At 48.0% G+C, this 25526-nt stretch overlaps 1 long non-coding RNA gene across 1 annotated transcript in view; it reads left to right on the top strand.

Annotated features, from left to right (window-relative positions):
• LOC119141885 overlaps nucleotides 1-23726 on the top strand; it is a 58078-nt gene extending 34352 nt beyond the window's left edge. Inside the window, exon 3 of the long non-coding RNA XR_005102076.1 lies at nucleotides 23641-23726. This is a non-coding gene — a long non-coding RNA (uncharacterized LOC119141885). The remainder of the gene's footprint in view (nucleotides 1-23640) is intronic.
• The last annotated feature ends 1800 nt before the right edge of the window (nucleotides 23727-25526 follow it).

The following is a 25526-nucleotide window of genomic DNA, read 5'->3' as shown; positions in this document are numbered from 1 at the left end:
TTGGTAGGTCATACCACATGGGGTTTAGTGGGCAGGGAGTTGGGCTGGAGCTGGCTTAGGGCTGGTAGCAGCTCCCAGGAAAGGGTTTCTGCTGGGAATGGTCAGGTGTCAGGCTCACATTGCAGGCTTGTCTTGCAGTGGTGTCGCTTACTGGCTCTTGCTTAATGAGATTGCTCGTTTTCATGAAGACTTTATGAGCTTCATAACTTCCTATCATCATGCCTGCCTTTGAAACCAGAGTGGAGATGATGCCCTGGGCAGGTGATGCACTGAGAAATGTAGATGTAGAGACTTCCAGGTATTTTATTAGGCTTCCTTCTTTACAAAGCCAAGCTCCAAACAAATCCCTAACCACTGACTGCAAAATTATCTGTGGATCCAAGTGCAGAAGTGCCTTCCTGAGTCTGCAGGTAGCCTGAGACAGTAAAAGCAAGGGCAAGCTCCTCTGCCTCTTACCAAATGCTTCGGGGAGCTTAGCTTGGTGGCTTTGCCTTGGTTGGTCTAGACTTACCTTTTTCCTGATCGTTATTTCAGTAGCTGGAGTGGCAAAGGGAATGAATTAATTCTCCCAAAGCCTGTTAGCACCATGCTTCTCCATGTTTGCACTGATTGTGTGTTCAATTGATTGTCTGAACCCATGATTTCATGCACCATTTTTTAGCCTGGCTGCCAAGGAAACAGATCTGAGACCTGGCTCTTTCTCTGTCCGCATATCTCCCTCCAGTAATTCTTGAATGATGTCAGGGTGAGGGTCAGATTTGATGGAGGGCTAGGAATAATTTGAAATGCCTAGGTTTCTTGAGAATAAGTGTCTTGCTAGAGATGCTACTAATGATCTGAGTGAGGAAACCCCTCCAGCAGTCTTAGACACTGGTGAATCTGGTGATGCTAGAGCCATGTGATGTGGTTGTCACTCATCTGTAGAGGCTTTCTGGGTGGATGCTTTCAGCAAATTAATCCTAAGGGTGCCTGCAATCTCTATACAGCCAGGCACTCCTAGGATAAATCCTGGACCTAATTCTGAGCTGTCTGGCATCAGACATAGTCGTTCAGCTTCTGCAGAGTGGGGACAAGGAGCAGCCAGGCTGATGTTTGACTGTGAGGCACAGAGGGATGGAACCTTTTGCATGTGTCTGAACTGGGCAGACATGAGTCTTGAATCAGATTAAAAAAAAATAATCCAAACAAAAAACCCAACTTGTTAGTTCATTAGGCATGACTAAGGGCTGCTTGGGTTAATGGAAAAGTTGAGCAAAGCTTAGTTGTTCCTGCATAAAGAGCACATGGAGGAGCTATGGAGGCAATCAGAGGTTATGTCTATAAGGTGTTATTTGTGTGCTTGTAGGTTTGAAGGGAGTAGACAGGTCGGCATCACTTTGCACAAGAAGGAAAACTACGAAAATAAAACTGAAAAGTTTTTATTTTGAGGGCTGTTCTTACCAGAGTAGCTGCAGCTGAGAACTGACTCGGGATGCTTTGGGTTCAGCTGTGGTCCGGCAGTTTTTTTACTCATTTAGTTTATATCATGGGATTTTGTGCCAAATGAGATACCATTTGCTTGTGGCAATCTCACTGTGTGCTGCCCGGCACTCCACTGTCCCCTGCAGCTGGCACAGAGCCCATCTGTAAGTGCTAATGGGTGGAAGGGGCATCCATTTGTCTGGGTGCTTTCAAACCCATTCCAGCTCACTGCTGGTGGAGATGTGGACCAAACCAGAAGTCTCCAGTGCTACAGTGGAAGCTGGGCAGTGATGCCAAGTACGTCAGCGCTGGTGACCTCCTCCCTGCCATGGTTTCCCAGTGTCTTCTCTGGCCACGTCCAGCAACAGAGCAGTAAGGGGCAGCTGCCTTTTCCTGCTGCTGGAAGGTGGGCAGCCCTCAAAACAAAGCCTCAGCAAGGGTGTCACCTCCTTTCTGAGCTCCTCGATAATCTCTTCATCCTGTTGCATGGTTACACTGGATTTGGCTCCCCTGCTTTCCTCTCCTTTAACCCTTGATCGCCACAACTAGCCTCACCACCTTGCACCAAGTCATGTGCAGCTGCTTGGCTGCTTTTTTATCTGCCTGGGAAAGGTGGGAGAGGGGCAGATAAAGGAAAAAGGGGTGGGAAAGGCATGGTTATTGTAGGGGTGACGGCTGGTGTCCCTGCTGCTGCCCCAAGGGGAGAGGGGGACACCAGGGGGAGCTTGGGAAACCCCCACAGCATCCATGCAGCACCTTCCGTCACACTGGTGAGGAGCTAAGTAGAATTCAGTAAGTGTTATATCAACACAGAAACACATACTCGATGCAGAAGCAAGCTGACTGAGGTGGAATAAACACTGTATGCATCGTTTCTTTTTCTTTCTCCCTCTTTTCCACTTGGTAGCGCATGCTGATGTTGTCTGGGTGTGTCTGATCTTGGTGCTTGGGTCATTTTATGACTGTTCTTGCTGTTTCATGGGAGTTAAGTGATTTATGTGCATCTTTGCAGATCTGGGCCTTTAGATAATATCTAAGTGCACACCCACGCATGCAGCTACGGCGACATCTTATAACCCCTGTGTAGAAAAATATTTCCTTTTCATTGTAGCAGTAAAGCTGGAATTTTTGAGAGGACTGATTGTGTGAAGTGCCTAACTCCCACCCAGGTAAATAAGAGCTGAGCATGTTATTCTTTCTGATACCCTCTTTGGAAAACTCCTTGATGCGTGTGTCTCCTGATGGTAGACTGGGGAGGGAAAGGAGGCAGCTGGAGCTTGGGTAGCTTTGAAATACTTGGACATTACCCTGGAGCTCCTGTGGAAAAATCATCCAGATGGTGCTGTGCAAAGTGAGGCTGGCTTGAGAGGCTCAGCGCAGGGGTTGTTGGGGTCCATCCCTGGCTTTCCTGGATAATTCATGCTCCTGTAGGGAGAGCTTCAGGGCTCAAATATCCATTTTAGGCAGCCCAGTGCTGAGATGGCAGCTCTGACTCTCCACCCCACTGACCTCAAGGGCCCCATCTCCCCCGGAAGAGGTTTGTAGCATGGTGGTGATGATAAGATCCCTTCTGCTCCTAGGCTGGGCTCCTGATCTTCAGCAGTCAGGTCCCTTGTGCTCAGTGAGCTCCAGCGGTGCTGGTTCTGTATCAGGGCTTAAGATTTAGGAGCAGCGTTTGGCCCCAGAGTGTTGTCTCACCTGGGGTAGTGTCAAGGGGTGTTACGTGTAGATCCCTGGAGGAGATCCTTGAAAGCGCTTTGAAGCCGAGGGGAGGAATAAAATAAAAATAAGAGACTGTTTTGTCCCCCCAGTCAGCAAAGCAGCTTTAATGAAATTCTGCAGAGGCAGAGGGCGGGCAAGCCAGTACAGTCAGCAAAAAATGGATCTGGATGGCTGTAACATAGGTGTTGAGGGGGGTGGAGGAAGCTGGAGACACTGCCCTGCCCTGTGCCATGCTGAGCATGGCGGTTTAAGACTACTGTCCTCATTAGGAGAGCAGCCATCGGCATGTGTGCATGCACACATGTGTGCACTCATAGAATCATCGAACAGTTTGGGTGGGAAGGGACCCTCAAAGTCCCTCCAGCCCAGCCCCCTGCCATGGGCAGGGACACCTTCAGCTGGATCAGGTTGCTCAGAGCCCGTCCAGCCTGGCCTTGGATGTTCCCAGGGATGGGGCATCTACAACCACTTTGAGCAAGTGATTTCAGTGGAATGTGCCTGGGCTGGCCAAGGTCTTCCTCCTCCTGATGTCCCCAGATGATGTTTATCCCTCTGTGTTCTCATCTCCCACCCATGTGGACCACCCTCTATTTTGGGAGCAACTGCAGATGCAGTATGCCACAGCATTGCTGTGACGTGAACGTGGAGAAGGGTGACAAAAGGGGGTGAGGGGGCAGTAGGTGGTGGGAGGCCAAGGAAGAGCTGAGGCTGAGCCAGTAGAGGCCAAAAGGGGGTGGGAGGCCAGAAGTTGGTAGGAGGTGGAGGAAAAACGTGGGAAACGGGAATCAAGGAAATGCTAATTTTTTACCATGACTGCGAGGTGAATTCTACATGGATGCAGATTGCTGTTTGAGGTGTTCAACAGATTCATAAATTATCCAGCAACAGTTGCCAAAAGAGATGACTATATTTACTGATTTTAGTGAATTATTTCAGGTAGGTGTGTCCCCACCTCTGTGTGGTTTTCTCAGCATCACTGTGGGTAGTTTTTTTGAATGTCAGCTGAAATCTCAGTCCCTGTCAGAACAGCAAGAAGCTGTTAGGATGAAGTCTGAGAAGTAAAGGAGATCGTGAGAGTCGTGGCTGAACTTCACATTACAGGAACATCTTGGGCAATGTGCAGCCCAGTACAGAAGGAGTGATAGAAGTGGGAAGAATGGAGTAGCTTTCATGTGAAGAGAGACTCAATGGAAGAGGACCCTTACAGCTTTAAAAAAAAACCCATCCTTGAAGACTTCATATAGAATAAATATCAAACCATGACTGGTGTAGAGAAGGGGAGTGTGTGTGTGTGTTATTCATTGTCTCTTTTCTAACCCAGAAATGAATGACTGTGAGATGGAATTATTTGGCAGCAGCTTTAAAGCAAACAAAGGGAAATAGTTTTCCACACACAGTGTGTAATTAAATTGGGAAGCTTGTTGGCGCCAAGTATTTTGGAGGGCAAAGGTATAAAAGGGTTCAGAAAGCAATTAGATGAATTGAAGGCCCAGTGAGGGCTGCTAGGTCTAAGATTCAGATGCAGCCTCCAGCCTGAGAACTTCTTACAGCTGGGTGGATGGTCAGCAGCTGGCAGGTTGAGTGGGAAGGAAGCATCTCATATGTTCATACCTTTCTGTGCATTTGTCCTGCATATCCCATGCCAGCCACTGTTAAAAACAAGATATGGGGCTAGACATCCGTTCCTGAAGGTGTTTCTTCCCATGGTGCAGACATGAGTTGACATGTTGTAGTCCCAAGTAGATTACCCATCTCTTACATGGTGTCCTGCAGTGGGACTCTAGCCCTTCAGGTGGTCCTTTGTGGTCCTTGGGTTCATGTAGCTGTGGCAAACACCTTCTAAGGCTCAGAGGCCCATCTTTTACAGCTATTTCCAGTCTTCTGCTCAGCTTTTTAAACTCTGTGATCTGAGCTTGCTGCTCAGCTCCTCTTATTTCTGCTGGAGAGCACAGTACACACGGAGAAGGAATGGCTGGATGACACACAAGTCTGAGCCTGAATAAAACTACTGCTGGACCCAGCGAGGTGGTTTGTGCATTACTGGTGTTCAGTGCCACACTGGTCTTTCTGCACGCTGGAGGCCAGCAAGGGTTTTGACCTTAACAGAGAAGGGATTTTTGAGGGCATTCACCATTGTTCTAGTGCTTTTGTTTGTGTGTTATTAAAGAAAAAAAAATAGTGACGAGCATTTTGCCAACATGCATTTGCTATTCCATTCACTGGAAGCAGAATTAGCTCAACGCTGGCTGTATTTGAAGCCCCTGCCAACCTCAAAGGACGTCATTGAGTATCCACTTTGTTTCAACAATTAGCAAGACGAAAGAGCATCTGGCATGCAAATTGTATGCTAGGACAAATGCCCAACATGAGGTCCTGCACTGGCAAGCAACAGTTCAAAACAAACAAACAAAAATATCTCTTTCAGTCAAGAGATCTGCTGCTGGGTTGTCCCCAAATGCCTGTACATTGACACAATACATTTTTTTTCTCATGGTGTCCCTCCAGAACTAGCCGGTGCAGCAAGAAAAGCCACTTTGCTGTGTGCACCTTTAGTTGATTACCAACTTCTAATCACGTCTGGTGTCACTGTCTGACATGCCATGCTTGGCTGTCATTGTGGTGTGGTGCAACCTTATGCTAAAGCTGAACCTGCTCATCATTACAGGCGGCCCAGAGAGGTGCCCGATGGCCCATCCCTGGGAACATCCAAGGCCAGGCTGGACGGGCTCTGAGCAACCTGATCCAGCTGAAGGTGTCCCTGCCCATGGCAGGGGGCTGGGCTGGAGGGACTTTGAGGGTCCCTTCCTACCCAAACTATTTTGTGGTTTTATGATCCTCCAGCTTCTTCTAGGGAGCTTGTGCAAACAGCTCTGGAGTGCTTTGGAGGGGGAAGGGCTGGGGGAAAGTATGGGACGCCATTCTGAAGGCTGAAGCTCTTGAGCCTTTACCACTGGGTGGCTGTCAGGTCCTGTTATGGGGTCCTGTGTAGGAGAAGGGGAGATCCCAGGTTGTTTCTCAGCTTGGAAAGGCAGGGTGGAGAGGAAAAATGGCTTTTCACTCCTGATCTGATGTAAGAAATGATGCTGGTGGCAGGGGTGGGAAGGAGGGGAGGGGAAACTACAGCAGCATGTTGCCCTTCTGCAGGGGACCTCCCTGTCCCCCTGGTGAGAGGTGTGGAAGGACGGCTGTCCCTGCCCATGGAGAGCATGAGAAGAAATATTTTCAATATTTTTTTAAAATGCATGAAAAAATAGACTTTGGGGTCAATATTGCTGAAGCACCAGCAAAAGGGAGCAGATCTCTGCTGGAAGTGGAGGCAGGCTTCCAGGGCAGAGCGTGAGCTTGGTTGGTGCTTTGTGTTTTGTTGTCTTAAGGCAGGATTGACCCAGCGGTGGTTGCTGTTTGGAGCATGTAGATCCTCGTGGCAGGGGTTGTGGGTTGTCCTGCTCCCAGGTGTTACGACTGCTGAGGGAATAAAGAGAAAATGAGTGAACGACTTACCAATTTCTGTAGGTACTTGCTTAGAAGGCAAACGATTGATTTCTTCTCTTGAGCGTTTTCAGATCCTCTTCTGCGTTCAGCTTTGCTGGAAAGTTAAAGGGAAAATGCTGAGAAAGATGAAACTTCCTATTCAATTCTTTAAGAACTTTCCCTGAAGCTTGTGTAAGGATCTCTGGAAGGTCAGTAGCAGCTTCTGCTGTGGTGTGATGGTCTCATTTCCCTTTCCCCCACGATGTGCCCCTAGACAACCCCGGCTCTAGACCCTGCTGTCACAGTACAGCTGTGCAAGTGGCAAAGTGCAGATGCTGATTTTTATGGCCTGGTGGAGGGTTCTGCTGTCCCTGAGCTGTGGCAAAAGAGGCTGCAATTCAGTGCATGGCATCTGCTGCGGCGCCCAGGCGCTTGGCATTGCATGAAAGTGAAAGTGAGTTGCAAGGCCAAGAGGGAGGTGGTGGGGTGGTTAGGACTGGATGCAGCCTCAGGAGGGGTTGGGGGCAGGTCCCTTTGCTTTTCCATAGCTCCCGTTTTCCCTTCTCCACATCTGTTCGTGTTGAACGTCCCAGCAGATCATGCCCTCTGCAGATGGGCTTTGACCTTGTCTGCCACCCAGACCTGCTTTGCTGGGGCACGTAGGGATGGGAGGAATTCAGAGCCAGCAATCAGCCCTGAAGCATTTTCTAAATGTTGTGAGGTGTGATTCAAGCCTCATAACTACTTTTTTCCCCACTGCAATAGATAGATAGATAGATAGATAGATAAATAAATAAATAAATAAATAAATAAATAAATAGATAATTCAGCATTGTGGGAAACTGTACTTATTTTAGCTTAAGGTCACTTCAGCTGAGCTTGTTGAAGCTCTCTGATCCATTCCAACTCTGAGTTCAGAAAATAAAGATAAACCGGTGATGGTAACAGTCCCGGTGTGCCCCATGAGAGACAGAGCGGGGCAAATACCAAGAGTTTGAGGGAGGGGTTGATCTTGTAGTTTTGACGTGAATCATGGAAAATACATGTACTACAACTTTAAGGCTTTGCCTGCAGCTAAATATAAGGGTGTGCTGGCTCCACCCTGCCGCTTTGTTAGGAATATAGGCATTTATTTTTGATTCGGTTTTTTGCCCTTCTGTTTTTTGGTTTGGGTTTTTTTTTTGTGTGTGTGAATCTCCACCATAGAATGACCAACAGTTTCAGAGAGTAGTCTTGGAGCATGCAGGAGAGATACCTCCTAATGTTTTCCCCATGGAAAGTTAAAGGATTGGGACTTAGCCAGATCCAAATTTCAACTTTCACATAAGTGCTGCAGTCTCTTGTCTGGTGGGGAGATGGTGACGGCAGGGATCAAGGCTTAAGACCGCAAGACTATCTTAACGTGACTTTCACGAGCCCCCAGCCTGGTTGATGTTAAGGCAACAGCCAGGTTAGCCAGGGGCAGCTGATCTCTGCATCCAGCCGTGGGCTTGGGGATGAGGAGCCCTGAGCAGATGACTCTCCTTTTCCTAAGTATTTTTTTTTAGATGAAAACTCGGTGTGTTGGTAAAACTCAGAGAGGTGGTGGCAGGGTGTGTTTTCAATCAGTGTTTGCTCAGTCTAAACTTAGTTTGTCTCTGACTTTCTGTTTTTGAAAGAGAAGCTGGTTTCATCTCCATTTTGTCTAATCATTTGTTTATTTTATTAGCTTTTTCAAAAAAGCTCTATTTCCCCTGATGCCTGGCCACCTGTTTTATATGAGCTGCTGAAGGTCTGAGCTCTTGCTCCGCTTGTGTAGAGCAGATTTCTTTCGACAAGCCAAAAGAAACGACACAACTATATACCAAAAAGGGCAAAAAAACCACATGCTGTGCTATTTTGGTAGTAGCAAATTATGTGCCCTACAAATTACCATTGGTTATGAACATGGTCCGTCTGTCTGGATGACAATGTCCTGCTTTCAGACCACCACTAATAGGGTTAGAGTTAGGATAATACCCATTGAACTCCAAAGCGCCTCTTTTCTGAGCCCTGATTTATTCCTACCAGCAAATGTCACACGTAAGTAGAAGTTTTATGGCTGTATAATTCACAGGCTGTTAGGCATCTTATTAGGAAGGACTTGGACTTTTAAAAAAATGGCTTGAGGTTGTTCCTTTAGTATCTGGAAACTATCAGTTCTCCAGATTTTCTTGCTTGCTGGCTTTCTCTACGCCGCCCCCCACCCCCTTTCCTTCCTCCTCCTTTCCTCCCCCTCCTTTCCTCCCCCTCCTTTCCTCCCCCTCCTTTCCTTCCCCCCCTCTCCTTCCCCCCTCTCCTTCCCCCCTCTCCTTCCCCCCTCTCCTTCCCCCCTCTCCTTCCCCCCTCTCCTTCCCCCCTTTCCTTCCCCCCCCTCCATCCCCCCTTTCCTTCCCGCCTTTCCTTCCCCCCTTTCCTTCCCCCCTTTCCTTTCCCTTTTCCTTTCCCCTTTCCTTCGCCTTTCCTTTCCCCCTTTCCTTTCCCCCTTTCCTTTCCCCCCTTTCCTTTCCCCCCTTTCCTTTCCCCCCTTTCCTTTCCCCCCTTTCCTTTCCCCCTCTCCTCCCCCCCTCCTCCCCCCCCTCTCCTCCCCCCTCTCCTCCCCCCCTTTCCTCCCCCCTTTCCTCCCCCCTTTCCTCCCCCCTTTCCTCCCCCCCTTTCTTCCTCCTGCTTTTCTTCCCCCAGCTTTTGCTTTGCTCCACTTTTGCTTCCTCCTGCTTTTTCTTCCCCCCTTTTCTCCCTCTCCTTCCCTTTTTCTCCCCCCTTTTATCTTTTTCTCCCACATTTCCCCACTTTTTTCCCCCCACTTTTTTCTTTCCTCCCTTTTTTTCTTACTCCCTTTTTCCTTCCCCCCTCCTTTTTCTCTTCCCCCACCTTTTTCTTGTTCTTTCTCTCTGTCTTTATTTTTCCATTTTCCTTTCTTCCATTTTCCTGTTTATCATCTTATCTGTTTCATTTCTTTTTGTCTTTCTTTTTTCTTTCTTTTTCTTTCATTCTTTCCAGTGAAGCACGAGTTGACCTGAGGATTTACTCACCTTTCAATCTTAGCTTCGTGAACATCAGCTCAGAAATACCACTCAGAATCCAGAGTGAGGACTGTGGTACCGTAAATACAGTGAGACAGATTGACAGATTGGATTTGATTATATATAAGAATTTCCTCACCTACAGTATCATGAGCATATTTTAGCATCTGATACTTTACAAAATTCTTGCCAACCATAACAAAAAGCAGTAATTTTCAGTCCGTCTCCCTTCGTGCTTCAGGAAGGTGATAAAATCCCAAATATTCCCGTGTGTATTCCTATCTCTCTTGCACACTTATTTGTGGTGGTGTGGCAGGCTCAGTGTGAACTGCAGTTTTCTGGCTGATTTTGGTAAGGAGCAGAGGAGAGGAACATCCTTGGGGTATATCTGCCCATCAGACCAGTGCTCGGTTCACTCCTGCATCCCACTGCCTGCCCCATGGGTCACCTCGCAGAAGTGGTTCATGCCCATGTCTTGACTCATGGTGGTCTTTTTATACAGCGTTCAGTGAATGCTCTGCGCAGATGTTGCCAGATGTGAGGTCACATAGGGGCACATGGGCAGGGATGGGCGTGGGGTGAGGCCCCTGGTCCTCTGGCTCAGCTACAGTGTGTGCATGTGCTGGATAAATCCAGAGTATGAAGCCCAGCAGGCAGCTTTCTCCTCTTCTACGAGCCTTCTCTGGACCACCGTGTCCCTTGCAGCCATAGCCAGGGCAGGTTAGGAGCCTCCCAGCTGTGAGGCTCGAGAACAGATGGTATCTTGTCCCACTCTCATACCCCTTGTGGTTTCTGTTCCAGTTTTCCTCAGTCACCTTTTTCAAAGATGGGAGTGAAAGAAAAGAAAGAGAATGGCATGTCCATGGGGGCAGGTTGCTTTTTGCCTTCCGTGCTGCCTGGCACATTCCTGTTAAGTGTCTGGTCGGTGTTTCTGCAGCATCTCTCTCCCAGAATACATCTGTGCTTCTCCTCTCCGGGTCTTCTCCGTGCTGGTTATCTGTGCCAGCCAGAAGACAGGAGGTGAGCTGCTTTACTAACTGCCTGGGGAGAAGACAGTACTGTGGCCTCATGTCATGCTGGATGGATCCAGGCATTGCTCCACTTCCATCAAATATATTAACAATTAATTCAGAGTCCTCCTCCGTGCTTCTCCTCCCACCTCTCTCATAGCCATTACTGCACACTGGTGCTGGAGCAGGACCCAAGGACAGCTAGATCCAGGTGCCAGCGTGCCAGATGCTGCACAAATCCAGAGTGACATTCCCAGCTCTGGCACATCCATGAGCCTTACCTGATGCCAGAGCTACCTGCCCCTTGTACTGCAAAGGCAGCCTTTGCAAAGGAGACCGCATCGCATCTCAGCAGAGAGCTGATGGTGTGGGACTCCTGGGACCTGTTGTGAAGGCTCCACCCTTGAAGTTCCTGGGTTGTTTGTTGCCCAGATCAGTCCCACCACCACCCTCCAGCAGCTGCTATGGCATCTTGGGACTTTGGGTGGCCAAACAGGACAGCAGTCTTGCACCTGCTGGGTTACCCATGCATGGGGGCAAGGAAGTTATGAAGCGCCCATCATTGCAAAGGTGCTTACAGAAGGCTCTGTCCACAGGGAGCTGTTTTAAACAGGCTTTTATCCATTGCAGCGATGAGTGCTGAGTTGGCTGGGCTGCCTCCTCAGATGCTCAGAAACTGCTTTGCATGGTGTTTCAGGTCATAAAACCAAAGCACTGTGCCTGGGAAGACAGATTGCCATCACAGCATAAGCAGATCTATGGAAACCAGACAGCTAGCTAATTCACCCTGTGCAGTGTGTGTATCTCTCCACCCCTCTCCTGCTTTCCTGGCTGGATTGAGAATGGCTTGAGCATCACTGCCTTCTCAAAGAGAGGGAGAGAGAAAGAAATTGCGCTTCTAGAGACCAAACCAAGCAGGAGTAATCATTTGGGACTCTGGGACGATTCCCCATCATGCCCCCAGATAGGGAATAATGTCCCAGAGCTCTTGTTCTGAGTAAAATGGGAGTAACAGCTACCATCTGGGTCAGGAGGAATCCTGTCCCAACGATGATGAAGGGCCTCAGGGGGTGGCCTGGGCTGACAAGGCATTAGTCCTAAGATGCTGGGAAATGGATTTTTGGGGGTTTCCAGGGTCTTAGATAAGCAGCCAGGTGATGACAGTCCAGCAGATGCCTCAGGCAGGGTTTCTCAGTGTCTGGATGGGATGAAGATGAGGAGAGGCAGACCTGGGCAGCTCTCAGATTGTTGGGAGTGGAGGAGGCACTGCCCACATGTTTTGAACTGGTAGAACCTGGCAGTGTCTACTTGAAAGCAGCCATTCCAAGCCTGCACCAAAGCACGGCAAGCCACTGCGGTCAGCATGGACTTGTTGGGGACCTGGCAGCAAACAGGGATGCTTTGGGCACTAGCTGTATGGACATGGCAGCATAAATAAGGGACCCATCACTAAAGCTACTTAGGAGCTGCTTTGGTAGGACAGCCACAGCAAAGGGAACAAGTTCTCAAGGCAGTGCTTTGGTTCATGGTGGTGTTGCTCCAGCAATGCTGGTGGTAGCTACATTTTCCAGAACAGGAGAGCTTGGAGGCAAGAAGCCAGCCTGGGTCTCAGGTGGCTGGGGACACTGGGAAATGTCTCGCTTGGGCTGGGAAGCTGTGCGGGCAGCCCAGTGGGATGCCCAGGGCTCCCCTGATACCAGGACTCAGAGTGACTTCATCTTGGTCCAGCCCTGGCAGAAGATGTAGCATCAGAAGAGGGGTGAATCCCGAAGGGTGCTGCCAGGTGGTGTGGGTGAGCAACCAGGGCAGGAGCAAGCTGATGTGTATAGGTGGGAGATGCCTGTTCCTTAAAATGAGCCTCACACGGATCCCACCGAGCTGGGACTGGCATGAGATGGCACTAAAGTTTCTTCAGAGCCTTTGTCTTTCTGTCTGGGTCAAACCCCTTTAGTAGGAGTGAATTCCCTGTCCTCTGGGTGACTTTGGAAGGGCTGTGTAATGATTTCTGGAACATGTATATGTAAATCTCTTACCTACAGGTCCCTGAACTTTTGGCAGCAGATAGAAATTAAAGGCTGTTTTTGTTTAAGGATTGATGAGCTGCAGCTGATGTTGCTCATTTACACCTTTTCCATCTCCTAATGGCAGGGGTGCCGTGTCCACTGGCAAATTGAAAAAATGCTCTATAGAGAACCGAAGAAGGGAGGGGGTTGCGTGTTTATAGGCTGCAGAGGGGGAGTGCACGTAGATGTGAGCGTTAGCATTTCTAAGAAATGGCAGTTCTCCTTTGGAAGCCTAAATGAACATCACTTTCCGGGAGCTGCCTAATTTAAATCATGTTTGCTCTGTTTTGTCCTACCCATTATTTTCAGCTGTCACGTAAAGTGCCACAAAGACTCTTCAAGAGGCTTCTTTCTGCTTCCCCCTAATAATCCCAGAAACAGACACTGGTTCTTTTGTCTGGGGCTCTCTCTGATGGCTCTCAGTGTTCAATTTTCTGGAGAGGAACCACTTTGTGGAACAATAGGACAATCAGTGCTGCAGCGGCTCAAGTGCTGCCATCCTGCCCTTGAAGAGGCAGGAGAGGAGTGAGGTGGAATCGTGTTTTGGCCATCGCAGTTAATGACTTCTAGGAAAAGCTTTGGTGGCGGCTCAACAAAGGTAATCCTGGCTTGCAAAAACAGATGCTTGCATTTCATTTGCTCTGAAATTTGTTGGAGTTTAGCATGATCCTTGGTGCTCAAGGACAACAAGAAGCTCCAGTATTCAGGCCTGGATTAAGGCTTGGAGTCTGAGTCTAACAGGAGGGTCCAAGCCTTACGTGTCAAGGCCAGGATGAAGTCTAGCAGGGATGAAATGTTGTCTGGCTTTCTTGGCTTGTTGGGGAGTTGGTAGGGTCCAATGATGAGGCTTCACATTGAGAACAGATTGCTTGGGGTAGTAAAGTACTTCTGAAGAAAAGCTGGTGAAACACCAGGGACCTGTCAGTGCTGTGGATCCATCCTTGGAAGTCCTGAACTAGACAAGCATCTCCTGCACATCCTTGGGGATCCCTGCTTTGAGCCAGTGGTGAACGAGAAGAGTTCTTGAGGACTTTTTCAGTACTTTAATATTATAGTCTTTATGTCTTCCTTTGGGGCTGTGTAAGGCATCCTGTGCCTAACTCAGCATAGGCTTGGGGAAACTGGTTTCTTGGGGACAAAGCACTTATCTTCTGCTGGAATGGAGGAAAATCAAGTGCCCGCATTGCCCAAAATATCCCAAAATATCCAACGCTCCATATGACTCCATACTGACTTTGTGTTAAGCTTTCCTTATTCTACTGCAGCTGCTGCCCTCAGCTTTACCCATGTGCCCATCTCCTTGTGCCATCAGCTATTGGTCCAGGTCTGCCCTCCCAGTCACACACCAGTCTGATTTGAGTATTTGCTTTGCCAATCAGCTCATGGCAGCTAAATGTACCCTAAGTATGGCTACAAGTGCCCTAACGATGCTGCGCTGGGGGTTAGAAGACTGTTTCTATCTATCAGTTAAGAATGGCTCTGTGACAGCCCTTTTCTAGAGATAGTGGGGGAAAGGAGGTGTAAAGACGGAGCTGAATGTATTTCTGAGGAACTCCTTCGTGCATTGCCTGTGATTGCTTTCTCATCTAGCCCTCTGGTCCTGGATATGTGGTATGATAGAGGAGAGCACCAAGACCACATGATGGAAGGATGGCTCGGAAAGCAGGTGAAGGCAGCTGCAGAATGCAACTTTTCTATAGGTACATAAAAAAAGAAGCCATTACGATGGAACTATTAGTTAATGCTTTAAAATGCATAAGTAACAAGGAGGAAAATAACTTTTTAAGTAAGTTTTTAAAGTGCAAGTAACTTTGATTTTTAACTTTGCACTATGCATACAGAAGCACAGGACAATTGCTTCTCAGTCTCTTTAACCCTAAAGCTTGATCCTTACAGCAACCCCTGTCAGAGGTTGTTATGTGTTGGTTTTACCTTGGCTGGTGCTGCAGTTCATCTGCCATCACACCATCACACTGCCTAGTCCTTTTGCCTGCTGCTTGGCTTTCTTGAGTCCTGCTGGAGGTTCTCATGGGGTTTTGTGGCCTTGAAGCCTTATTAATCTCTTTGCTAAGGCAGCAGCTTTAAGATTGAAAAAGGAGTTAAAAAATGCTATTAAAAAAAAGCTGTTGGTGTAAGGTGATTTTTTTGCTCAGTCCCACATGGCTGGGAGTGTCCTGGGCTCATAAAAAAAACCACTTAAAATGTGCTTTGTCTCTGGGGAAATCCCTGTGCAAAATATCCCCTTGCATGTTAGCATGGCTCTTGAATATACCTGGGTGCTTTCCATGAAGTCCGAGCTCTGGAATTGGGTGGAAAGCTAAAAATCTAAGGAAAACTGTCATGACAGAATCTGGGCTTGTTTAACCCACATGGTTATGGAAAGAAAAGTTGCAAACTGAACCTCTGAGCAATCCCAAAGGAGAAGAACTCAATGTGTTTACAAAAAAAAAAAAAAAAAAAATAGGACCAAGCTCACAGTGTTGAAAGCCATCTCATGCCTTTGGGATGGTGTGAGCAGTCGGTGCTGCAGCCTTTCCTCCTGCCCCCCAGCAGTCCTGGGGCTGGCAGTAAGCCAAAACCATGGTCAAGGAGAGAACTCACCTTCTGGCTTTTCTTCCGAGGCAAGGAAGGTGGATTGTTTTCTGGCGATGAAATTTCCTATTGAAAAATTGAATGCTTCCTTCTCATGCTTGTGAATGTGATGCCCGGGAAGCGGACCATGCTGGTTCCAATTACCTGCGCAGCAAGGCCAAGTACTGCAGTCAGTCAGGAATTTATACCTTTTCATACGTACTTGAAAAGGTAAAACCTTTTTTATTTTTTTTAATATGTGTAATGAATTCAAAGAAGGAGCCCAGCCAGCCAAGCTGCCTTTGATTTATTCTTGTATTAATATTTTATGTCTGTATATGTGCCTAATCACTCAAATTAGTCAAACTTGCTACCTTAGTTGCGCCAAAAAAACCCCCAACAAACCAGTCCCGAGGAATGCAGGCTCATTTCTTGCTCCCCTTCACATCATCTCTAGGGATGACTTGTTTATGTCTAGGATTTTCCTGGAACAAGACCTACTTCATAGCACATTTGGAGGGAAAGCTCAGAGTGCTTAATAGTGATCCCAATCCAAAAGTGGCATCACAAGATCATCAAGAAGGTAAATAGTATTGTGAGTGCAGGAACAGGAGTGTTGCTTCCCTTCAGTGGTGTGTCCCACACACATCAAATGCTGTAGATTTGAGCACATCTGGGATTTCTGGCTCTCCTACAGAGTTACTTCTCCCCTGTTAATGTCCAACATTTTCACTTGCTGCCTGGGCAACATTTCCATGTGCAAAAAGAAGTTTCTTGAGATACATCAGAGTATGAGCTACAGGGGAGGCAGTCAGGAGCAGTGTCTATCAGCCACGAAGGACAGGGTTGTCATTAGAAACTGGAAGGGCTCAGGAGATCAGAGCTTGATTCCCACCTTGGGCACAGCTTTTCTGTGCAACGTTTCTTGCATGGTGTCTGGGTGACTGCTCTCCACCAGTAGGGTGCCTCCCATGACGTGTCTGTCCCACCCGTTTGAGGTGGGAACTCTTTTGATGTGTCTCTGTACAGTGCCTAATGGGCAGTGATGCTGCCCTTGCTTCGGGACATGTCACCTGCAAACCAAATAATCGTGGTGGCAATGGCATGGAATTTGTGGTATGAGGCTCTTTCTCTTGGTGTAACTGATCATGAGACCACTTTCCAGTGTCAGGGATTTCCTGGTCCTGTAGTGGTGCATCTGCTTATTAATCCTAGTGGATCATCCAGTCTCTTGAAGCCCATGCACACTTGCTCCCGCAATTCCTTCAGTAAGGAGCTCTGCAGATCCACCATCTGCTGCAGGGAAACCATCTCTGTTTCCTTGTCTTGAACCTCTTCCTACCTTAGTTTGGTGGCCCTAGGTGAATGAAGGGTGACTGGCTGTAATCATAAGATGGTACAGTTGCCCATTGTAGCAGCTCACCCAGTTGGTGGGCGGTTTGTTTCTTTGTAACGCTATGAAGAACCAGTCTCCTTTAGGTACCCCAGTAGGAGGAAGCAGATACACTGTTTTAAGGACTCGCCCTGACCAGTGGTATATAGAACATCACAGGAGATAATGTGGCTGTCCTGGGGTAAAAGAGGCAGGCTGATGAAGGGGGCAAGAGAGGGAGTGGGACGTAAGTGGGCCATTACTGTCATGATGACATGGTATATTAAGTCTTATTTTCAGTTCCAAGTATTGAAAGGGGGTAGAACCACTGAATCCAGCTGTTGGGGTGGGCTGGGATCACATAGCTGCTTGATTTATTTGTACAGAGACCTGCAGCAGTGCTTGTCGTCTCTAGGTAAAGCCGTGTGGGGCATCAGCACTGCTTGCCCTCCAGGAGCCCTTCTCCCCAGACCTTTAACCGGTGCTAGCTGTGACTGCAGGTGGGGCTGTAGGCTCCAGCTTTGCCTGCTGCCTTCTGCAGGTTCCTGGCAGAGCGTAAAGACCTCATTGAGGTGGCTAGTTTGACTGTGTACACCCCTTCCAGGCAAGTAGTACTGCTCCAAGACCAGGCCATTGCGTCCTCACCTTCCGCTTGATATGTAAAGTGACAGCATGTGTCTCTGTTATTATTTGCATCCCAGCGTCACCTACAGCTCTTTAAGCAGGATCCCTGCTTTCCTACAGGGTTGCACAAAGCCTCAACAGAGCCAAAGCTTGCCCTAGAGAGATGGCAGTCTGAGACCAGGGGCAGCAGGCAGGCGTAAGTAGCTGGAGGAGAATGAAAAATAGTGATCCTGAATTGGCCACGGGAGATGCAGAGGTGCTATCATACACAAAGTAGCTTATAGCATATGGAAATGTTGAGTATACCTCTATATGATTGCAAAAGATTCACATTGTTCAGCTGTGTTATTGGGAAATAGTACACAATCATTAGGAGTGGAATGAGACACCTGGAGAGGCAGCGTTAAGAGTGATTATGCAGCCCAGCCCTGGCTTTTCTTCACTTTGGGGAGCAACATGGCATAATTTCATTATAGATTTATATACAGCTAATTGGCACATAGTTTGATATGGAAATAAAACAATTGTAAATATCACAGAAAATTTTAAACTGTGCTTTCAACTGTCATGCTACAATCCTTGCTTTTCTGGTCAGTCTAATCTACTTGATTACCCCTTTCATCATCCTGTGTTTTGAAGATGTGATATCTCTTTCAAAGAACCTCTGTCAGACATAGATTAATTAGTTAATTTTTCTGCACGGGATGAAAAGGCAAGGGTGGGGAACCCAGAGCCCTGAGGATCAGATGCAGTGCGTGGCCAAGTAATTATTTTGGGGTGATGCGGAGATGTGTCATGTGTGGCCTGTGCTCAGTCTATAAGGGCTCTTTAGCTCTTGGCAAAAAACAGGTTTCCTACTAGAGATACTCAGTTTATGCTAAAGGTTGAAGTGAAATTTTCTTAATGGGGGTAACAGAGCACTGCAGTAGACACCATTGAGATGGCACTTCCAGACTGAGCTTTCTAGATCAAGGATGCTACAGGCAGTGGTGCTGAAGGATGCTTTTAATTCAGAAGATAAAGCTTAAGTAGTTTAAAACATGGGAGAAAGTGTGGATAGAGTCGGTATTTTTATGTTCAAAGGCAAACTGAAGTGTAGACTTGTTTGCTGGTAGCATCAAAGGTTGCAGCTAGCTTGGGACGTCTGGATGCTTTTCGTCTGGTTTAATCTGAGAACGAAATCTGCTGTGACTGTTGTGTTGTGATCTTGGGTGAATATATATTCCTGTCACCGTGATTCTTTGAATAAGACACCTTTCATGTAATATCCAGAAATATGTTTTATGCAAGGGGTCCATGGCCCGGTGTGTCGTCAATATGCACGATGTGCACAGCAGTTTTCTTCCAGCTCAGCCGGAGGGGAGCTTGGTGTGTGGTTTTGGGACCAAATCCGGGCCTGGCAGCAGTGCGGTGCATAGGGGTGAATTGAAGCAGGATAACGCATGGTCACAGATGGGGTGACACACTTCACTCATAAGAGAGAAGCAGCGATACGTTTTCTGATGGAAAAGGGAGATTTAACAAAGTTTGATAGTAAATGCGACAGCGGTTTAACGAGGTTTGACGTCAAGGTGCACTTGATTATTTACTGCACAGAGGATGGGGTCAGACAGAACTGTCAGGGAGACCCTCCTGTTGGGCCATGAGGTTCAGAGGGGACCCCCCCGCGTTCTAAACCCCTTCCCGGAGGGAGTTCAGGTGCAGCTGGATCCAGGCTTAGTCCCAGACTTGGTCGACAGTTTATGTCTGTAAAGGGTTATTTGTGCGCCATCGATCCCTTCTATCACTTTGGTAAGATTTCCCAGTTTAGCATGCCGTTAATCACCTACCGAGGGTCTGTAGCGGCAAGGCAAGGGCTCTCTCAGCCTCCAGGAGCCCCCCGGGAGGGTCCCTGCTCAAGGGGAGCCCCTGGGGTGCAGCCCGCTGCCTGCAGGGGGGCTCCGCGGGCCTGGGCTGCCGCTCGTTCGGGCGTCGGGGAGCTGGCTCACGGTCGCGTTTGCCTTCCGACTGCAGAAATCACTTTCTTTTAAACTTGGTTTGAGTTGGCCTTGCCCTGCGCTGCGGTGAGGTGGGCACCTTGCTCCAGTTAGCCCTTGGCTATCCTGCTGTTATCTGCCCTCATGACTAGAGGCATACATCACGATCACCATTGCTGGTTATCACTTGAGCGTTGTTACAGAAATAAAGGTCAGGATGAGGGGTGCAAGCACACCGCCACATGGCAGGTTCCTGTCTGTCACATCCCTCCTCCACACCTCCAGTTCTCCAGGGGTGAGTTGTCCCTGGGCTCACCGGGCTGTCACAAGCTTGGGTGTCCCATTTCTGACCCCATGTGGGAGAGCTGCTCCTTGATACTGGTCAGCAAGGGTCTTCCTGTTCGCAATGAATACAATGCAACATCCTTACAGAGGGATGAGTTTTGAATTTCTTCAGGTTGCACTGTAGCTGTGTTTGACTTCCACCATCTGTCTTTACCTTCTTTGTGTCTTTTCATATTTTTTTTTTTATTATTTGCTTACTGGCTTCCAGATCTCCTGATAATGTGTTCAGTGTGGGCTACTAATATAACCCCACAGGAGCAACCCTTTTGGAAGGGAGTTTTCCTTTCAGAATAAGGATAAGAGAACTTCCCTTATCCCACCCTTTCCCCACGCCCCAGCCCCCACCCCCACCTCCTTTATCATTTCTTCTCATTTCCATCCTCTTCCTTGGCACCAGAAGCATGAGCTCTTCCAGGAGCAGAAGAGCCTGAGGGCTGTGAACTGGCCTCTGAGCAATGTTGTCTTTGCCCAGAGAAGTTGATAGCTGGAGTGAACCCTCACAGGAAACACCCTTTTGTTTTTCTTGGTGGTGGATGCTTCGTGTACTATGTCCAGCTCTGGGCTCCTCAGCACAGGGAGGACATGGACCTGCTGGAGCGAGGCCAGAGGAGGCCACGGGGATGGTCAGAGGCCGGGGCACCCCTGCTGGGAGGACAGGCTGGGAGAGCTGGGGTTGTCCAGCCCGGAGAGGAGAAGGCTCCGGGGAGACCTTACTGCAGCCTTCCAGTGCTTAGAGGGGGCTCAGAAGCAAGATGGGGACAATTTTTAGAAAAGCCTGTCGTGGTAGGACAAGGGGCATGGTTTTAAACTCAGCGAGGAGGATTCAGACTAGACGGAAGAAATGTTTTACGCTGAGGGTGGTGAGACACTGGCACAGGCGGCCCAGAGAGGTGCCCGATGGCCCATCCCTGGGAACATCCAAGGCCAGGCTGGACGGGCTCTGAGCAACCTGATCCAGCTGAAGGTGTCCCTGCCCATGGCAGGGGGCTGGGCTGGAGGGACTTTGAAGGTCACTTCCCACCCAAACCGTTCTGTGATTCTGTGATTTGTGTAATTAGGCAGTGGACTGCTGGTGGGTACTAAAGTTTGTGGGAAAATGCATGATTTTCCTGCACCTGCCCAGCTTAACTATCACGGAACTGCTTGGAGGAGAAAGGGAAAGGATGCTCTTCGTCAGCTGAGGATCGGTAGAACACTGTCACAAGATTCACAGTAAAGTCACAGCACTGACAATTGTAGGCTAAGGATTTTTGTGTGCTCGTGGTTTCTTTGCTCGACAAAATAAAACCTGCCAAAGCAGAGCTGGTGAGCTCCCATCTCTCTGTTCTCGTTGCTCCAGCGCTCCTGCTTGAATTATTCATGTTCGGTAAGTGATCTGCAAACAGCTCCTGTGATCTCCCTGTGATCTGTGTGTATGTGAGACTCACCCCTGCTTAGGTCAGGGCATTTTCTTGTCTCCTTCCCCCCGGCAGGGAGTCCGTGGGAATCTCCAGATACCTCACCACCTCTTCCTGATTCACCGTGCCATGTATTTATTATTTACCTGGTATGATTTGTGCAGCTGTCCCAGGCACACAGTATTGTCACTGGATAAGCAAGAAGGCTCCACGCAAACATCTGTAGCTGTTGCTTGACAAATCCTACTGTATAAATAATTATAAAGGAGCTGAAGAGGCACTTGTAGGGCAGCACTGCCGGCTCCTCACTCAGCACAGGGTGTATTTCACCTGCATGTGTGGCTCAATAGAGCTTTGCTGGGCTGTTATATATATATATGTTTATATGTGTACATGTATATATGTTTATATATATATGTTTTATGTGTTTGCTTCTTTTTCACAAGCTCTGCTCTGTGTTTATTTTAATTTTTTAGAAAGTGTTCTGATTTAGTCATGGGAGGAGGTTTGTAAAACCGGTGAGAAGGGCAGTTTATGGTCAGGCAATCGGCAGGTATCCTGGTTACTTTGCAGTCCACATCGTTAGTAAAACAGGCTCTGTGTCTACTTCTCCAGCACACTCACCCCAGGGAGATCATGGATCTGCCCGTCCAGTATCATCTAATTCATCCCAGCATACTGTGATAAACCAGTCTGCATTTTGGGATGAGGACTGGAATGCTTCAGAAAGCTGTTGTCAAGCGGAGCTAGAGCTGATGCTCTGAGCAGGGCAAGGCTCAGCAGAGAGACAGGGACCCCCAGGTCTCCTTCCCCAGCTGAGGGGGTAGCTTTGGGTGAAAAAAGCTCCATTTAGGGTACTTGCTTTTATACAATAACCCCAAGGAGAACCTGTGCCTTGCCTAGGATATCCCTCACCTATAACATAACTGGAATACAGTAGTGAGTTTGTTAAAATGTCCTGCCTCTGGATTCTGGAAAGAAGATTTTCTATTTAAACCTTAGGGAAATTACTGGCCTTGTTAACTAGCGTAGAAGTAATGAACCACAGCAGGGTTACTCAAGAGATTTGGGCCCTTGCTTTGTAAGACTGCATTGTTTCTTTAAATGAGAGAAATAATTTAAGCAAACAAACGAACGAAGAATTTCTGGAAATTAAAGTACGGTACAAATAGAATGATTCTCATCCTCTGTTTAATAGGAGCAGTGCAGTGAACAATTGCGTAGTCGACCTCACAAATTTATCCATGGTAACTAGTCACAGGAGAGAAAAATAGACAGCCTGCCACCAACTTGGTATTAAAGTTATATTTTCCATTTTTTCCATGATTGTGGGCCAGTCGGGGACTTTCCATGAGCAATCAGCACAGCAGAAATCCCCTTTTGTGGATTTGTAGCCACTGCTACTGAGCAATAAAAGATCTGATGCTGGTTTTGAACTGCTTTTAGCTTTAGCAGGTTTTGGTCCCAATTTCCAGTGGGATCAGCCTGGGGTGCAGACCCTTCCTGCTGAATGTATCCCACCAGACCAGGGCTATGGGTGGGTGATGCCCCTTTCTCCCTTCCACCCCCTGGCTGAGGCTTGCTTGTGATGGGGTCTGGTATAGGAACCTCACCTTTGGTTTCATCACCTCTGTGAGGTACTGGATGTTAACTCTCCCGACTGGGTTTGGGCTTTGTGCAAACCCTGCATGACCCGTGCAGCTCTGGGCAAGTCCTGCAAGAGCCTGGAGGAAGGACAGAAAGACACTGCCAGGCTGGAGTTCATCCAAAAATAAATAAACCAGAAATACTGGGCCTTCAGGCTTGATCGTCTGTTCCTCAAAAGACATTTTTGGAAAGGATCACTGTGCTTTTGTTCTTCCATTAGGCAACTGAGGAGGGAACATTGTTTTCTTCCCCTCATCCGTTCCCCTTATAGGGAGAGAAGAAGGAAGACTTGGCCACCCTGAGCCGAGCATCTCGGGGGACCTCTGAAAACAAAGGGCCGTATGGAGAAAAGTGCTGTCATTGTGTCCCCTTCATTCCCTTCCCTGCCTTCACCCTGTGCTTGGCACGGCCATGCCCGCCTAGGGCTGGCGAGCTGCACGTCACTGCCAGCCAGTGGGGAGCACGGAGGGTTGTTCCTAGGCTTCCTCCCTGGAAACCTGGCAGAATTCTCTTATCTCCAGGTTTATCACTTCCCGTAGACTTGGCAAGGCAACCCTGAAGTTTGTCTTCTGCCAGGAAGGTGTGTTAGCTCCGCGACAGTGTTGACAGTGTACGTGTCTGTATGGGATGGCTTGGATAAAGCAGTACCCCTGAGGAACATCATTTGGATGTTCCTGGATGTGGACTGAAGCTCTATAGACACATACATCCTAGTGCAGTTTCTCTCCTGTGTGCTGCAGGCATCAATCCCTGATTGCAGAGGATGCCTGTGGGTTGGAGAGCATCTTCCCAGCCACGCTTTGTGTGACCCTTGCATTACCTTCCCTTACAGGAATACGGGGCTGACACATGGAGCTGGGATAGTTTACTTTTTTTTAATTACAGGTTGTGCAAGGTTTTTTTTTACTTTTTTGGACTAAGGCTATCTTGTTTTGCGCAGGCTCCAAGGCTGACCCTACTGAGATACTGAACTCTATGGGAGCGGAGACCACTTGACTGCACTCAGCACCTTTCAGGATCAGGCCCTAGGTAATTATTTTAATTGTCTGCCTGGATGATGGGTTAAATTTGGTGTTCTGGGCTATGCAGACCATCTGAAATGACATTCCTAGTTGTACATCCCATGAATCCGTGGACTTTTTTCCTCCTGAAGGTTGTCACTCTGTAGGTCAGTGGCTTGACACTACAGTAAGAACCACTTTTCCCTCAAAAATACAACAATATATCTCCATTGCTTCCACAGGGGGAATCATAGACCCATTGAATGGCTTGGGTCAGAAGGGACCTTCGAAGTCCCTCTAGTCCAAACCCTGCCACAAGCAGGGACACCTTCAGCTGGATCAGGTTGCTCAGAACCCTGTCCAACGTGGCCTTGGATGTTCCCAGGGATGGGCCATCGGGCACCTCTCTGGGCAACCTGAATTGCTGGATCACCATTCTGGCAATGGTCACCAGCTCTTCTACTTGGGAAGTTCTCCTGAAGTTAACTTGCAGAAAGCTGTGAAAACAAAACAAACTAGAAAACAAACCCCAAAACACCAAAAACCCACCCAAACACTTTCACTCCCATCAGAAGCAACTGAAGGCTTAAAACAGCAATATTTGTTGGCAAGGATGCTTGTTCAGGTCAGATTTTGAAGAACGGCTGAAAACATACAGCTGTGGGAGCCTGCTTTTTAAAATAAACCTAGTGACTATTTTCTGCAGAAAAATAAATTCTGAAAATCTTATTTGCCTGGGTTCACAGCAGCTGCATTCTCTTCTCCAAACCTGGCCTCGTTGTTGTGCCTTTATGAAACTTCATGCCTTTCTCCACGGTGGACAGATGGAAATCGAAGAGCTTAGGGCCAAGTAGTGCCCTGCTTTGCATCCTCATGGAGGTGTGGTGTCAGCCCAGTGCCTTGGCTGGGGTGGGGACATGGGCAGGATTTGACCCAAGATTTGTTCTTCCATCCCAGCAAGGCCAGCTCAAACTTGGAGTGTGAGCTTGAGAAGCAAAGATCTCAGGGGTGAGTTTTAAAAGGAGTAAGAAGGAAGCCAGTGTGGATGTTACTCTGAAATGCTAAGGGTGAAGGATTTCCTGTAGGGCTGGCTTCCTGAGCGAGGTGATACTCCTTACAAAATTCTCGATGCTGATAAAAGTATCAGTCAACAGAGGGTTATAATTTTTAACCTTATAATTTTTAACCTATAATTTTTAACCAACAAGTCTGTTGGATTACCCCCCCCCGCCCCGCAAGTGGTTAATAAAAACCAGCTTCCCACTGATCTCAGCAGAGGTTAAAGGCCAGCTCTCAAGATAAGGGTGGCATGAGGGCAGATTGTGTGTCGCTGGCTGCTCTCCCAGAGCATCCTCTCTCCGTGTGGGAACAGAGGGCTATTCTCCATCGCTTGCAGCTCTGTGCAGTGACATTTTCGGGACCCAGGCCTGAGGACTTTGACTGGGTTGTTTCCTGTTTTGACAATCTCCATTTCAAATACTCTATATGCAGCATTGTGCAGGGAATTAAAAAAAAAACAAAACAGCCCATATCCTTCTCTCTTGAATATTGTGGTGGGTGGTGGGAAGCTAAGTTCATGTTTCCAATGGGGAGGGAGAAGATGCAGAGGGTGAAACAGGCTCAGAAAGTGAAAGACAGGAAAATGAAGAATGAGAAGTAAGAAATACATTCAGCATCAGGACTGTGGTGCTATATTTTTCCCCATCCATTCTGGATTTGTGGGGATGGGGTGCTTTCTTGGTGCTGAAGTTCATATGCTCTGTGTTTAAACTGCTGCTGTCAAAGCTTGGAGAGTAACTAAAACAAAAATGTCACAGGTCAAATG

The sequence above is a fragment of the Falco rusticolus genome, chromosome Z (assembly GCF_015220075.1).
Source record: "Falco rusticolus isolate bFalRus1 chromosome Z, bFalRus1.pri, whole genome shotgun sequence".
NCBI lineage: Eukaryota > Metazoa > Chordata > Aves > Falconiformes > Falconidae > Falco > Falco rusticolus.
Note: the sequence above shows the minus strand (reverse complement) of the source record. Positions and strands in the feature narration are given on the sequence as shown.